Below are 14730 nucleotides of genomic sequence, written 5' to 3' on the forward strand. Positions count from 1 at the left end.
CGGCGCAAACGTATCCTAGAGTTCGAAGAGAGCGAGATGAAAGAACAAAGAAAAAGAGAGATACAGCGACGCAAGTGAAAGGAACACATATCCCCCACGAGAAGGGTGGTGGCGCTCGCGCAGGCCTTGCACTTATACACAGTTCTCGCGAGCGCTCTCAAAATTGGCTGTCCTTCTTTTTTTTTTTTTGCGCAAAATGAGTGGAAGCGGAGCTCGTGGAACATGCATAATAGCGCGGAAGAGAAAAATCGGCAACTCTTGACGGCGGCGCGGAATTACGTGCTGCTGTGCTTGTGACTGCGGAAGCAAGAAAAAAAAAAAGACGGAGAAAAGGCGACACATGCGTAAGGCCCCATGCATAGCTGCTGCATGTCTTGTGTGTGTGTGTGTGTGTGCGTATAGGCAGGTGAGAGTCTCTGTGCTCTACACGAGCAACGAGAGGCTCCACACGACTGTAAATTCTAAACGCGCTCCAGTTTATTAATGGAACTCCGGTGGAAGGTATAAGGTTGACCAAAAAAAGGCTGGCGTTCGTTTTTTTTTTTTTTTCCTTTGTGAACTTCAATTTTGTTGCCTGTTTTCTTCATATTTTTATGTCAAGAAGCCAACACCTTCTTTCGGAAGCGAGGAACTAATTAAACCGCGAATTCGTCATGTTGAGAGCATGTACGCTAAACGCCTACAGTTTATATTTGAAAAAAAGCAGCGAAAATTGGCAATTTAACCTGTGAAGATGGAAAAAAAAAATCTTGTATAACGCAGATTTATTACAAGCACAGGCAGCGCGTGGGCGAGGAAATTGTTTCAAGGCGGAGCTATGTTGTTTCCCGGGACCTTGTTTTCAATATTCGCCAAAGCAAGGACGGAAAGTTTGTCGAAGGTAATAAAGTATGCTTTCCAATCGATAAGCGTTGTTTTCTTGAACACGCGCACGATTTATTTATATCAACCAATAACTTCCGTACGTCATATAGTGAATGTTCGTGGCGTTTTTATAAACAAGATAGGACCATGCAGTTTTGTGAACAGAGAACTGTGAGTATAATACCTGTGTCACACGGGCGCGCAAAAAGTATTTTAAGTAAGCGGTCTTTTACGAAGTTGAAAGACTTTTAACAAAGAGGTGTTTGCGGCGCAGACACACGGCAGCAACGATCTCCTTTTAGTGTTTTCGTTCGAAGACGCTAGCGAAAGCGTGGCGCTAGCAGTTAAAAGAGAAGCAATGAAAATTAAACGATGTATCACGATGTACAAATTAAAGACTTGTTGCACTGCTCGTTTCTTCAAATAAATTTAAGAATAAGAGATGAAAAAAACACCAATGTGAATGTTTTTTGCACTAGATAAGGAAGCATTCCCATAACTAGCGACGTGCACAAGTCCGTCTGGCACCACTGTGCTTTTATTTACCGTATTTGTTTTTTGCTGCTCTCGACTGCTCTCGACACGTTATGGGCGACCGTACGGGAGAAAAAGCGAGGATCGCAAGCCTCACGGCCTGCCTTCTCGCTCTGGAAAGCGAGGCAGACGCTGCAAAAGCCGCCAAGGAGAGGATAAAGCAGCGCAAGACCGAGCGTCACCACGTGATATTGCCGACGCGTTGTAGCTGCTTACGAGAGTAGAAAAGGAAATAACCATTAAAAGAGTTCATTACACCTTTTGCAGGATATGAAATTTGTTTTTACAAAGAGTTTTGGTGACAGAAAAATAAGCATTCGCTCTTTTTTTCCCACCACTCGAAAATTCCTGGCGCCCACTGGTTTCGAGGCTACTCATTCGGAGCCGTAAAAGAGATCGACGAACGCCGTTTACGAAAAAGACCGCTTCTGAAAAGGAGTTCGCTCTGTGCCGTGTGTCTGCTGTCAGGAACTCCTTTTCGGAAAAAGACCGCTTACTTAAAATACTTTTAAGTGCCCGTGTGACAGGGGTATAAGAACTGTGTGTGAAGTTCCAGATCTGCTTTTATAGCTAAGTAGATAAAACAAAAAAATAGAGCAAAAAGCTATGCGATGCGGATCTTTTCAAATATGAGCTAATATACTGAGACAGAAGGATTTTAAGAAATAGTGGATATTATATCAGTATCAACTTATATTTCTGGGATGCACACCCCACCGTCTTCGTGTCATATCTAATATACTGCACTCTTCAAACCCACACACCACAAACCACTTCATCAACGCGAGCTGTGAAACTTAGTTGAACTTCAGTGTGCCGTGCTACCGTTGTTGCAGTATAGCGGGCTTGGCGAAGTTGCGGACATGTTGTTCTTTTTTTTTCATTAGTCGGGTGATCAGCACATGCGACTTGATCGCATTTAAAGACCGCAAACCACGTACGGCAAGGACTCCACACCAAATAATACTTGCAAGCTTGTAGTTGTTGTCGCAGTTTAAAAAAAATTACGTGCTATGTACAGACACGCTTATAACATTATGCCTGTGGAACATCTTAAATACTCGTTCTGAGTAAGCCAGCTAAAAAAAAATAACGTTATTTGCTCTTGTATTTGCACCTGTCAAGTTTACATTCCTTAACAACTACACGTCATTAGGCTTAAATAAATTAATAAAAACAGAAATAAAGATACGGTGGACTTGCATTTTTATGACTCCTTTCCGAAACTCGTCTGCGTATCTTATAAAACCTGCTTGCTAAACAGAAAAATGCCGTACTTTTTTCTTGAAACGAAAGTTTTTCTACAATTGAGAGTTTGCTAAACTTACACAAATACACGGCTAGAACTTCCAAGACGCAACAACATATAATTATTCGTAGCAGCCAATTCTAGCCAATCGTGATGTTGTACATATTATTAGCGAACGCCAGTAGCCAATCACACTGAGCTCCGCGAACAGAAATACTTCTTGGGTTATTCTCGTTTGCTTCATTAGAGCCATAGAGACATTTTGTTGGAAACAAAAAGACATAATTATTCATTTAATCAATAGATTTTTGTCTGTTTCTTTACCTTTTGCACAAAAAATGTTTTATTGGTTTGAATGGTTAAAACTAAGTATTGGCCAATAGAAAATCATTGCTTCCTCAGAGCCAATCAAAGACGCATAAAGTAACGAATGTGAGCTCTTCTCATATGATTAACTCTGTGACAGTGCATTAGTTCTGCTAGAGATCCGATTTCCTTACAGATAACTGGATAAAACGATACAAATTTCACTAATAGAAAACACGTAACGAAGTTCAAGACTCACAATCGCGAGCCTAAAGTGTCGATAACGAAACTGCAGCTGCTCCACAGCTTCAGAATTTCGGGTCGGTTACATCCCAAACATTACAAATGCATAGCCTCAATGCCAATGATGTGCGAACAGGCCTTAGTCGTCAACAACGGGACGTTCGGTTGGTTGCAAAAATAGGCCTAATAATAATTTTCTCTACCAACCGGTATTGAAGGTTGGCCACTAATGATCATAAGTATTAGCGTTAGCCTGCGAAACATGTCGAAGAAGAACGAATTTGAAACACGACGGCCGATTTCTGCGCGCTTATGCCAGTGCTGAGCAGCGCCATCCCCAACAAAGATGTAGCTTTCTATATACTACTACTACTACTACTACTACTACTACTACTACTACTACTAGTATAATAATAATAATAATAATAATAATAATAATAATAATAATAATAATAATAATAATAATAATAATAATAATAATAATATTTACGTCCTAGGCGTTGTCCAAAAACTAGACGTCGATGCAGTTCCGGCTCACTCAATCGCGTCTGCCTCATGAAACTAACAGAAGAACGGCACCAAAGTCGGGTTAATTTTATCTACGGGCCATTGTCGTTCATGCCATGGTTCGAAGCTCGTAAGATGCAGCTTCACTCAAGCCTATACTACTGACCTTGTATTGCTTTAACGTAACTTTTTATAAGCCGATAAGCAGGAAGAAAAGGGACAGAGGCAGGGAAGGAAAAAAAAAAAGACAGGGGACAACATGAGCAGTTCCTTACCTCGGTCCATCTACGTCATGCTGATGCTGAGTTTCGCTGAAGCAATACAATATGCCGTGCCAGCTCGCCCAATGAGCAGTGGCATAGACAGAAATTTGCTTCGAGGGAGACGGTTGATGGGAGGAGGGGGAAATGTTTTTGGTCTGAAGTAGAGGCCGCAAAGAGAAGCATCGTGGAGTCATTTTATGTTCTGTTTCCATGACAGAATAAGTTTTAGATGGGAGGTGGGAGGTGGGGGGGTGGGCGTGTTCTGATTTGGCGTTTGGGTTCATGTGCTCAAAGCGCTTTGCCTTTTACGTGGTGCCGTTTTCCATAATAATGTATCTACACTATGTCTACAAAGATGGCGCGAAAAAATTGGTTGTAGTCAATATTGCCTTTTGTTAAACTCGTGGACGCCAGTGCTCACAACAGTCTGTTGTTTCGGGGTCAGTATACCTGCCGGAAAAAGAAAATGTGGTTGGGTGGGGGGAAGGGGAGATAATTTCTTAAATTTAATCCAGAGTCGCCCCACTGCCCGCACTGTTAAGAGGGCACTTAAATAAGCAGGCGAGCGAAAGCTGGTCGCGAAAAGTGTAGCAAATGAGCGCGCGTTCATCTCGAACGCTCGCCGCGCAGCTCGTCACAAGCAGGGCGTTTCGCGAAGCGTCACGAGAAAACGGGCGCGCCGGACTTCTGCAGCAACGAGGATTGCCGAGTGAAACATAATTTAGACCAATTCCGACCCGGCAACAGCAGAGAAGACGAAAGCTGGAGGAGACCGACGGGCTCGTGAAATGGCGTACACAGAACGAAAAGTGGCGAGGAGGCCTGTGGCGCGGAGCAGAGAGAGCTTCGGCAGAGAACGTGTACGAGACATGCTTGGCGAAAAGAGAGAGCAAAAAAAAGAAAGGCCCTTGGCGCTTTTTCGGGCGGCCGGAACAGCACCACCGAAAAACATTCGTTTCGCAGAAGTGCCCGTTAATTGCTGTAAGAGATGAGAGTCCCTTCCTTGCGTCACACCGCGCTCGAGGGGTTGCTTGCATGTATACGTGTACGCACAAAGGAACAGTAGGGGTGCTGTTTCGACGATTCGGAAAGGAGGAAAAGCTGGCGAAAGAGTTCGTTTAGCGAGGGTTCGCCCGGGCACGGGGTGCACTGAAAGAAGCCCCGGAGGCGCGGTCGACTTGGATTTAGCTTTGGCTTGGCGTGACTTGGCTTGGGCAAGTAGTTCCCGACTCGCGACGCAGCGAGGCTCCCACTGCCGCAGGACAAATGCAAATTGAACTGCCACTCGTAGGGACGGGTATTCGAAACAGCAAGGCACGACACCACACCGGTTCTGTCCCGCAGCAGGGGTGCGAGACTCGTGTAAGAACAGTGAGCTCGGTCGAGACTTTGAAAGGACAAAAAGAAAAGAGCGGGGAAAAAGAAAGTACACATAGAAGACGTCCACAGACTTTGGAAGCAGGGGGTGGAAGAGAACGTGAAGAGTGGAACTATACGGCTGAGATAGAAGAGGGGGAGGGCACCAACGCGACAACTCGCGCAGGCAGTCCAGTGGAAGAGCGCGGGTCCAAAGAAGTCGTTTATAAATCTGACAAATCCAGCAGCACAGCACCCGAGCTTCGAGCAGGGCCAGCCAGCTCACGCTTTGCAGGCACACAAGTGCAGGGAGTCTCGTAGTTTATCTTACTTTCCGGATTCTGTCCCTCCTTCTCTCCTGTTACTCGAGCGCACACGCAAGCGCGACTGTTTCTGAATTCCACCTCCTTCGTCCGTTCTTTCGTTCTTATTCTTTCACCACCGCCACCTCGCATGTCTTAACGTGGAATCTTCCTCTTCTTCGCTCAGGGTGGTTGGTAGTACAGCGCAGTCGAGTTCAGCGTGTCCGCCAGCAAGTCGGCTATCTACAGCTACATAGACTAGCGAAACTCAGCAGCAATGCCAACTCAAGCAACGGAAAGAAAGAGAGAGAAAATGCAGAAAACGAAGCAACGGCAAAAGGAGGCCAAGCGCAAGTAGTCGCTTCCATCGGTGTTGTAAATTACGAGCCGACTGCCACCCTCCCCCCTCGCGTTTCGCCCGCCCTATACGTACAGAGTGTTGCTTGCTCGCGCGCGGCTGTTGAAAAGACTCCGCGCCGGAATTCGCCATTCGTCAGCGACTTTTGTACGTCTGCACGGCGCACTTCCCTACATGTATGGATCGAGAGACGTTGTGTACCCCTCCTCCTACCTCAGTCCCTCGCGCTTTTTCTCTTTCATACATCTCTTCATCTTTCTTCATACCGTTGCTGCGGCTCGCCTCTACTATTGTTTTTGTTCTGTTTCATTCGTACATTTCTTCGCACTGTACTCCATCCTCTGCGCCTCTTTCTCTCATTCGGAAGCGTTGTCTTTCGCCACACAGCGTGCGTGCCAGCGGAATGAAGCGCAGACCCGCCGGCACCGTTTGCGTAGAACAGCACTGCATAAATATAGTAAGCGATAGTTATGTTTCGAGATACTTAATGGGGCCGCTCGAAAGCTCATCCTTTCCCGCACTTCCCCATCCTCCTCCCTCTCCTTTGAAACACTCTGCGTCCTTCAGACTTCAGATTGAAATCCGCCATTACGAAAGAAACGTCCTTCTTTTTCGTCCAGCTTTTATATGAGCTCGCAGCAGCGCCGTCTGTACGTATAACACAGTCTGGCTAACAGGACGCGACTAGAATTTACAGCCTCGGCGCTCACCAAAGAGTGATAGCAAAGGAAAGATTTAGCGCCACCACAATTTATGAGCCTTCCGCGGGCCTTCTGAACCCGCGCCTTCCGTAGCGAGGCGGAGTCGGCAGCTAAGAAATGAAAGCGACGGATAATAAAAAAGGAGAAAAAAGATGGAGGATAGGAAAAGCTGGAGGAGGAGAAAAACTTTATTTCAACGTGGCAGTGCAGTCGGGATACGTTAATCTCTTCCTTTGAATGAGACCCCGCTGTCGAATGGCAGAGGTCACCTCCCTAAAAGCTTTCCTATTCAGCCAACTGGCAGAGAGAAAGCACAGGCCAACGAGCGCGCATTTAAAAGCGAGCGCTGTCCCTTTTGGTTCGCCTGTGACGTTTGACACATGACGTCGATACCCTTGAGCTGCCCGCTGTCTCGGCAGAGGCAAGAAAGATGCGTCTCCAAATGTTGCAGAATATATTATCTCTAGTACACAGTGTTACTTAGAAGTAAGTCCGTCTCTGTATGACTCAGGGATCAGAATGTTGTTGATGACAGGCCTTCTCAGCCTTCCAGGTTCAATCGGCACGTTGCACAAAGCAGACTCGATAGCAAGTGTTTGTCTGAGTGTCCTGCGTGTGTTGCATGTGTTGGCCTGCGTGTCCGTTTCATGGCGTGCAACGCCACTCAGATTGGCGCATCGCAATATCTTCAGATGAGTCATGACGGTTGGTGAGATTATCTCGTAAGGGGGATCCTTTCTGTCGGTGCTCGCACATATAGTCCTGTATATTTTCCGTCGCCAGCAGACGCACGATTTCCACAATAAGCACAAAGAACCATACGCACAAGTTTGGTTCGTGGGAATGGAGTCTTGCAAAACAACTCTTGTGCTTCGTACAGGCGATGCTGAACTGGCTACGCGTCGAAATACGTCTGAACGATCGGGACACATTCGTAAGCACACCAAACCAAAGCCCCAGTATATAAAGGGTAACATACATCGCAAGCAGTTAAAAGCGGCGTGACGACTCTGTTACTTCGGGTACACTCGCTCGGCAATTATATGTATAGTGCTGTGAACGTTCTGCGACCACAATAAGTCTCCCTGTACTCACTAACAAACTTTCCTTCTCGGAATTTAATTACATGAGAAGTTTGCAGGTCATGTACGGTGCGAACAGTTGCTGAGTACTAAAAAGTTCAAGTGTGTGGTGCATCCAATCTACCTCACAGAGACTGAATAACGTTTACCTGTTTGGGTGACTTTGAAATGGCCAATCCATGAACAAAAAAAAGGCAGCATATCCACGGAGTGAATGATGGAAAGTGGGGCGAAGAATTCGTCCGTTCATTCGTTCTTGCTTCGGTCCGTTCATGCGTCCGTCAGTGTGACCGTACATGCGTCCATCAGCCCGTCCGTGCGTGCGTCCGTTCGTGCGTCCGTCCCTGCGTTCGTCCATGCAGCCACCCCTGCGTCCGTTCATGCGTCCATCCATGCATCTGTCTATGTGTCCGTTCGTCCATCTACACTCCAAATACCACCATCTCGCATCTTTTCATCATATATTCCCCATATAGAAGCACCGCCATCCAGCGGACATTTCAAGGACTAAACGGGAGGTGGCACACGCACACTTTCTTACGGCTTGCGCTTCGGGTCTACTTCCCACCTTCAACCACCTTGAGTTCACGGTATATACTAGTTCACTGTATTCATGGCACTGCTGCCCAATGCTCGCTAAACCTTTCTAAAACCAAGGAGGTTACGCCCATCGAGTATAACGTAGCAAACTTTTTCAGTCAGATAGTGCTCAATGTACATGCCAATGGCTGCTAATGGGAAATGAAAGGCGGAGAATTCGGCTTTTACTTTCTTACGGCTTGCGCTTCGTATCTACTTCCCATTTTTAACCACCTCGAGTTCATTCATGGTATATACAAGTTCATTGTATTCATGGCACTGCGGCTCAACGTTCGCTAAACCTTTCTAAAGCTAAGGAGGTTAAACCCAGCGAGTATAATGTAGCAACCCTTTCTTGTCCGATAGTGCTCAATGTACATGCCAATGGCTGCTAATAGGGATCGCAGCGTGCGCGTTGACTAAAAGCTGAATGCTCCAGTCTCTCATTCCCCATTAGCAGCCATTGGCATGTACATTGAGCACTATTTTTTATTGTTAAACAACGCACAGAAGAAGTCTCTCACTGGCACCACCTTGGAGGTCAAAATGTTATACTAGTTACATACTACGGGAGACGAACGGGTGCCGCTATAAAGAGTTTTGCCCTTAAAAATCACAGCATGTCCACGAAGTGAATGATGATGAGTGGGGCGAAGCTTCAGAAGGTTTTATTGGTAAACCGTGAATCTTGGTGAACCGTGAATCTTGGAATATTGGTAAACCGTGAATTGGAAACCGTGGTTTTATTGGTAAACCGTGAAACGCCACGACATTGGTTCCTGCCCTTACGGAAACTGCTATTAAATTCCGTTGTCCACCCTGTTAAACTATACGAATCAAGTACAGTGCAATAGCATTTTGCCCTCGTTAAGATGAAATTTCAGCGCATCGTAACAGTAATTACTGTTTTATCATACGAAAACAAAGAAATCTGCAAACGACAAAGAGAAATTAGGGAGGGAGGAGCAGCCTAACAACTTCCTGCCAACCAGGGGGGGGGGGGGGCAACGCCTGCCTGCCCTTTCAGAAAGCTTGAATGGAAGTTGAAAGTAAGACGAAACACAGCGTGCAAGCATATCACGCCAAACGATGCTCGGCGAGCACGTCATTCGAGTGGGCGATCTAAATATTCACGCAGGCCCGGTAAAGGGCGCCAAACGAGTGCCCGATCATCGTGCAGTGCTCGGGTACAGCACACACGCGCTGTACTCAGTCGGGGGAGGCGGTCTTGGCGCGGGCGTTGGTTGCAGCTGGGGCCGCGGCTGCAGTGGCTCCGTCGGCGGCCATCCATTAACCCATTAACAATTCCGGCCCGGGGTTTCTCCGACGGGCGGCTATCGGAACGCTCCTCGCGCGGGACAGCGCCATCCATTGCGGCCTGTCTGGGCCGGATTTACAAGTGCCTAGGCCTGGATTAGAGGCGCGCCCGGGGCCGTCCCCTTGGACCCCTGTATTCTTCATAGGGCCTCCTTGTAATCAATTGCGCGCCCAAATCCGTCGGGATAGGCGCCTCGTGGGAGATCTAGAAGAGGGGGGAGCACAGAAGTGTGCGTGTAAGCCCAACAGCGCGAAGAACAGCGAACAAAAAGGAGAAAAAAAAATACAAGCGTCTGCCGGGAGGAATCCAATTCTTACTTCTGCCTACGGTGTCCGCCATGCTTCTGCTGCTGTTGCAAGCCGTGGCCTCGTCTAGCGTGTCGCTATCTTTTTTTTCTTTCACTTCCATCGGTATACTGCGTATACTACGACCGCTATTTCTTCTTCAACAGCGGGCGCAAAACTTATTTTCTCTTTTGCAAGGCCACTGGCAGCCGAGCGGCAGCCGCCGTGAGATGGTAGATATATAGGTTCGATCCCCTCTTCGAAGCTCCAGACCCTCGCGAGCCGCCTTTTTTTCTTGATTTTTTCCAAAGCCGTATTCCTCTATCCTTTATATTCGTCCTCGATCTTTTTTTCCTCCGCACTATCGAAACCGAGTTTGGAAACAAACGTCGGATCTCTTCTCCGGCGAGAAAACGCGGGATTAAGCATGGCACTCGCGCGCTGCACCCCCTCTACGCTTGCGCTGTGCCGTCTTCAGGCATGCAGCGAGCTCGGTCGGCCGCGTCGAGGGGATTTGGGCGCACACAGGCGGACGGGTGCCGAGCGAGATCTCCTGACGCGAGATAAAGTATGCGAAAAAAAGAAACAGCGCTGCGTAAATGAGGACGTGCCACGGGGGGGAGGAATGCGTGTGCACTTTCACGACGCCGAAAGGGAAGAGCCAAGCCGCGATATCAATTTCAGCTTTTTTCGATCAATTTCGAAATCACTTCCAATCAATATTGGGGCCTCTCTGTCTAGTATATGCGTTCTGTCTCATTCTCGGTCTTCGAATTGTTTGAGCGTTGCCCTCAAGATGAAGCCAAGCATAGTTCGCATCAACGTAGAATGTAATTTCATTGCGTTAGACTAATATTAGGTTGGTTCGAATAACAAAACAATCCGTCAAATTCTATTTTCTTTTACTAGACCCCATAAATTACAGCCTATTTTGAGAAAATGAGCCACGAAGTTTAAAAAAAAAAACCAAGGCGTCGCTAAGGTAACATGTGATGTCAATCAATTGTAATTGTGACACAACTAGGCTTCTATGTAGTAACTTATCAATCTAATAATGCAAGGTAAGAGCGTAGAGGTACGAGCATCCCATTGCGTGGTACAAGTGCACCGTCAGACACTGTTTGCAAGACATTGTCGGCAAACAAGGCTTTGGTCGGCAATATCTCGAACTTGAGCCACGCAGGTGACGTCAAATAACTTCGAAGCTGTACTAGATGCCGAATGAAACACACATTATGTCAAGGGTTGCGCACTACACATATATACTCACATAGCAGCACCCGTCTATAAATTTACTAGAAATGTGGAATACTAAGCTTAATGTTCTTTCTATACACCACATTATCTCTCTAGAAAGCACCCCCTCCCCCCTCCACACACACAAATCTGTATGCACGTACGATTCAATACTCACATAGTGATGCTGATGTTCACAGCTGAGTCCAGTCCTTCCAGGACAGCTTTAACTATAGTTTGTTAGGATGCGCCATCTGCAGGCAAAGTAGGCATAAATTAAAGGCACGCAATAGGCACTCAACATTGGGGGAGGCAGTGTATTAAACATCCAAGGCGAGTAGTCCATGAAAATACATCTGATGAATATTTCATCCCGGCACACCTTAAACTTCAAAGACTGAAAGCTTATGCTTTATTACTATATACTTACGAACACAACCTGAGCCCTATATCGGGTACCCTTTTATTCCGCGCAATAGTATAGAAAAAAAAACGAAACAGGCATAGGCTGCAATATATAAACGAAGCCACGCAGAAGAGAGGCTGCTCAGCCTATGCGAATACACCATCACGCCCCGCGGGGAGGAGCTGGCGGTTGGTAAACATACATATTTTCATAATTAATTCATAACGGAAAATTATTGTATAAAGTAGATGTGCGAATTCAGGGGCAGGTTGTACCTTGTAGTTTGCAATAAACTATAAAAAAACTGGTAAAGAGTGAAATAAATAAAATATATGTTATCACAATAAAAACATTGATGAACATTTTCCTGTTAAAAACTTTTTTTTTAGTCTTGCTCTCTTTTGATATATGTAGGGGCAGTGAGCACGTCACGCTTGTGAAAATTGAAGTTTTATTTGTTTGTCGCGTTGCTTCGTTCATACTGAATTCGCAAGCCATTCTATACTGTAATTCATTCTTGTCATTTGTTTGGTTTTCATGCATACAAGTCAAGAGGGGTAGCCGGCATAAATTACGGTCAACTAAAAATTGTAGAGCGAGAAATAGTAAATTGAGAGAAAGGCATGGAGGTCAATCAGAACTGTAGCGTTTCGTTTGCTACCCCGCACTAAGGGGGATGGGCAAATGGGCACGAAATATAAGAAGGAAAGCAAATAGAAAAGAAGACGAATGAAAAGATAAACACAAGCGGGGATGCTATAGCCTATTCAATAGGCCAATACCACGCAAAAAAGTTCAATGAGGCCTTGAGTGATTTTTTGTGCGAATACACATCGTGTCGGTATTCGAGCACTGACTGTTCTGAGAAGGGTCTGTCGTCAAGGCGGGTTCACAATGTCTGCGCGCTGTAGCGAGGCCAGGGACAAAAAACGCGCCCTATAGTTTCATCGCTGGCGCAATGGTCGCAAGCAGTACTGTCTTACGTGCCGATTCAGAAAGCAAAAAAAAAATGGTGAAAGCAACACCAAGCTACAGTCGGCAAAGCACCGCTGTCTCGAGTCGAGACAAGGTTCGTAGAGAAGCCGAAGACAGCGAGACTGGTCCAGCCATGCAGTATAGCGTGCACCGTAAACATTGTGTATTCCATAGTATTTTTACGTCTTCGTTAGCAATCTGCCCTATTTTCATGGCAGAATCAGTCTTTCAGAATGGGATGGATTATGGTACACCGTCTCCGTCTGCAGATTGAGGGGCTGCGTTGGCTTGTTCATTGACCAGCATGCCGCACTGACTCAGAAGCCACTGAAAGTTGATATCATGCCCTTCGACAGAGAGATGCTAGAGCATCTTTCTAATTTCGAACACTCGCTGTTTATGAGGTCACCGCTCTAAGGCGAATCCCAAACACTTCAATGCTGGAGCATGTTTCCTGGAGCGTGTTCAAGAAAAAAAATGGTAAATTATTAGAGATCATATGAGGGTATACCAGATAAACTAAAAATGCTTCAAATTGAAAGAAATAACGATGGCGGTGTCATTGCGAAATGGTACCGCCATCAATTGATTGATTGATTGATTTGTGGGGTTTAACGTCCCAAAACCACCATATGATTATGAGAGACGTCGTAGTGGAGGGCTCCGGAAAATTTGACCACCTGGGGTTCTTTAACGTGCACCCAAATCTGAGCACACGGGCCTCGACATTTCCGCCTCCATCGGAAATGCAGCCGCCGCAGCCGGGATTTGAACCCGCGACCTGCGGGTCAGCAGCCATGGTACCGCCATCAATTAGGAGTCAAATAGAAGAGCGCCTAAAGCTGAGGATGGCTCTCCTGTAATAAATGACAGTAAATAACTTACAAGAAAATAAGCGCTAGCCCATATTAAACCAAATAACGTGCTGCGAAGTCAGAAATGAAATCCGAACAATCATTCCGCTCGTCCCGCGACGAGGGTCGCGAAATTACAATCGCGCGTCAAGCGACGATCCGTGCATAGACAAATCGCAGACCTGATCGATGTCGCACCCCGAAAACGCTCTTTTAAAACTCTCATCCCCGTTCCACGGTGTGGGCGACTTGATCGACGCGTCGGGAACGGACACCTCCTAATTCACAAGCAGCGCCGAATTAAAAAGAGCTCCGCCGTTGCCAAAACCTGGGTCGGGGATCCAGTTTCCTCGTACCCCGCTAAGCACGCAGCTCGTTAAAATTGTTCCACAGGGTCCAATCAGTCAGTACCCGACGCTTTCCATTTCGCACCGCACTCTGCAGCTCTTGCACCCCCTCACACCGAGCATTTCTCAATGATCTGCGGCGTTCTAGCCACAGCCACGGCGTCTCACGCTTCTGACAATGCAACCGCTTCTTATGTATACGGCTGCCCTCGGAGATCGTCGATGAAGAAGTCTTTTAATAACGGGGCCCCGGGGATCACCCTCTCCCCTTTCTTGTGCGTAGAAGATTTAGCCCCTCCGACCTCGGCGGATCGTTCGGGTGTTGAGCATATGCGTTCCAATAAAAATTGAACGGTCTTGGAGGGACACAAGACTGCGTACGACCACCCGTCGCAACTTGATTGAAATCTTCCCTCGTGCGCTCTCTCTCTCTCTCATTCTTTCTTTCTTTCTTTCTTTTAGGTATCCAATCGACTGACAGGGTACCGCGAACCAGCCATGGGTTGGGCTCGGGCGCTACAGGGCTAGCCTCTATTCTAAGAAGATTACGGAGGGGAAAGAAGAATTACAAAAAAAATACAGAACAAAGGTTTTCGTGCGTGCGCCTGGTCGCTTTGTCTGGCCTGCTAAAACGGCTTTATAACGCATATAAATTTTCCTTTTTCATCGTTAACCGAGATTGATAGTTTTAGAAAACAGCATTCCTCTTTCGCGTTAGCTGTCTCTTTCTCCTTGAAATACTTTCGAATATCTATAGCTACATGGAGAAAAAGAAACAAAAAGAACAGGAAAAGAAACTGTCTTGTTTCACACAGAAAAGTCAGGGGACCCGCTGCAGTCCCCGCGGTGGGCAGGAAGGTCGACATTGATTGAAAACGTATTCGAGCAATCTAGATGCAATACTTCTCCCTGCCCTAAAGTGTCTCCCGGCTGGTCACGGATAAAACAAAAAAAAATAAAAGAAAG

At 46.5% G+C, this 14730-nt stretch overlaps 1 long non-coding RNA gene across 2 annotated transcripts in view; it reads right to left on the reverse strand.

Moving 5' to 3' along the window:
* The window catches only part of LOC119171457 (uncharacterized), a 198486-nt gene that overhangs the window by 147832 nt on the left and 35924 nt on the right, over positions 1–14730 (reverse strand). For both annotated transcript variants that reach the window (XR_012894976.1, XR_012894975.1), the window contains exon 2: positions 11361–11436. This is a non-coding gene — a long non-coding RNA (uncharacterized LOC119171457). The remainder of the gene's footprint in view (positions 1–11360; positions 11437–14730) is intronic.

Source organism: Rhipicephalus microplus, chromosome 4 (genome assembly GCF_043290135.1).
Source record: "Rhipicephalus microplus isolate Deutch F79 chromosome 4, USDA_Rmic, whole genome shotgun sequence".
Taxonomy (NCBI): domain Eukaryota; kingdom Metazoa; phylum Arthropoda; class Arachnida; order Ixodida; family Ixodidae; genus Rhipicephalus; species Rhipicephalus microplus.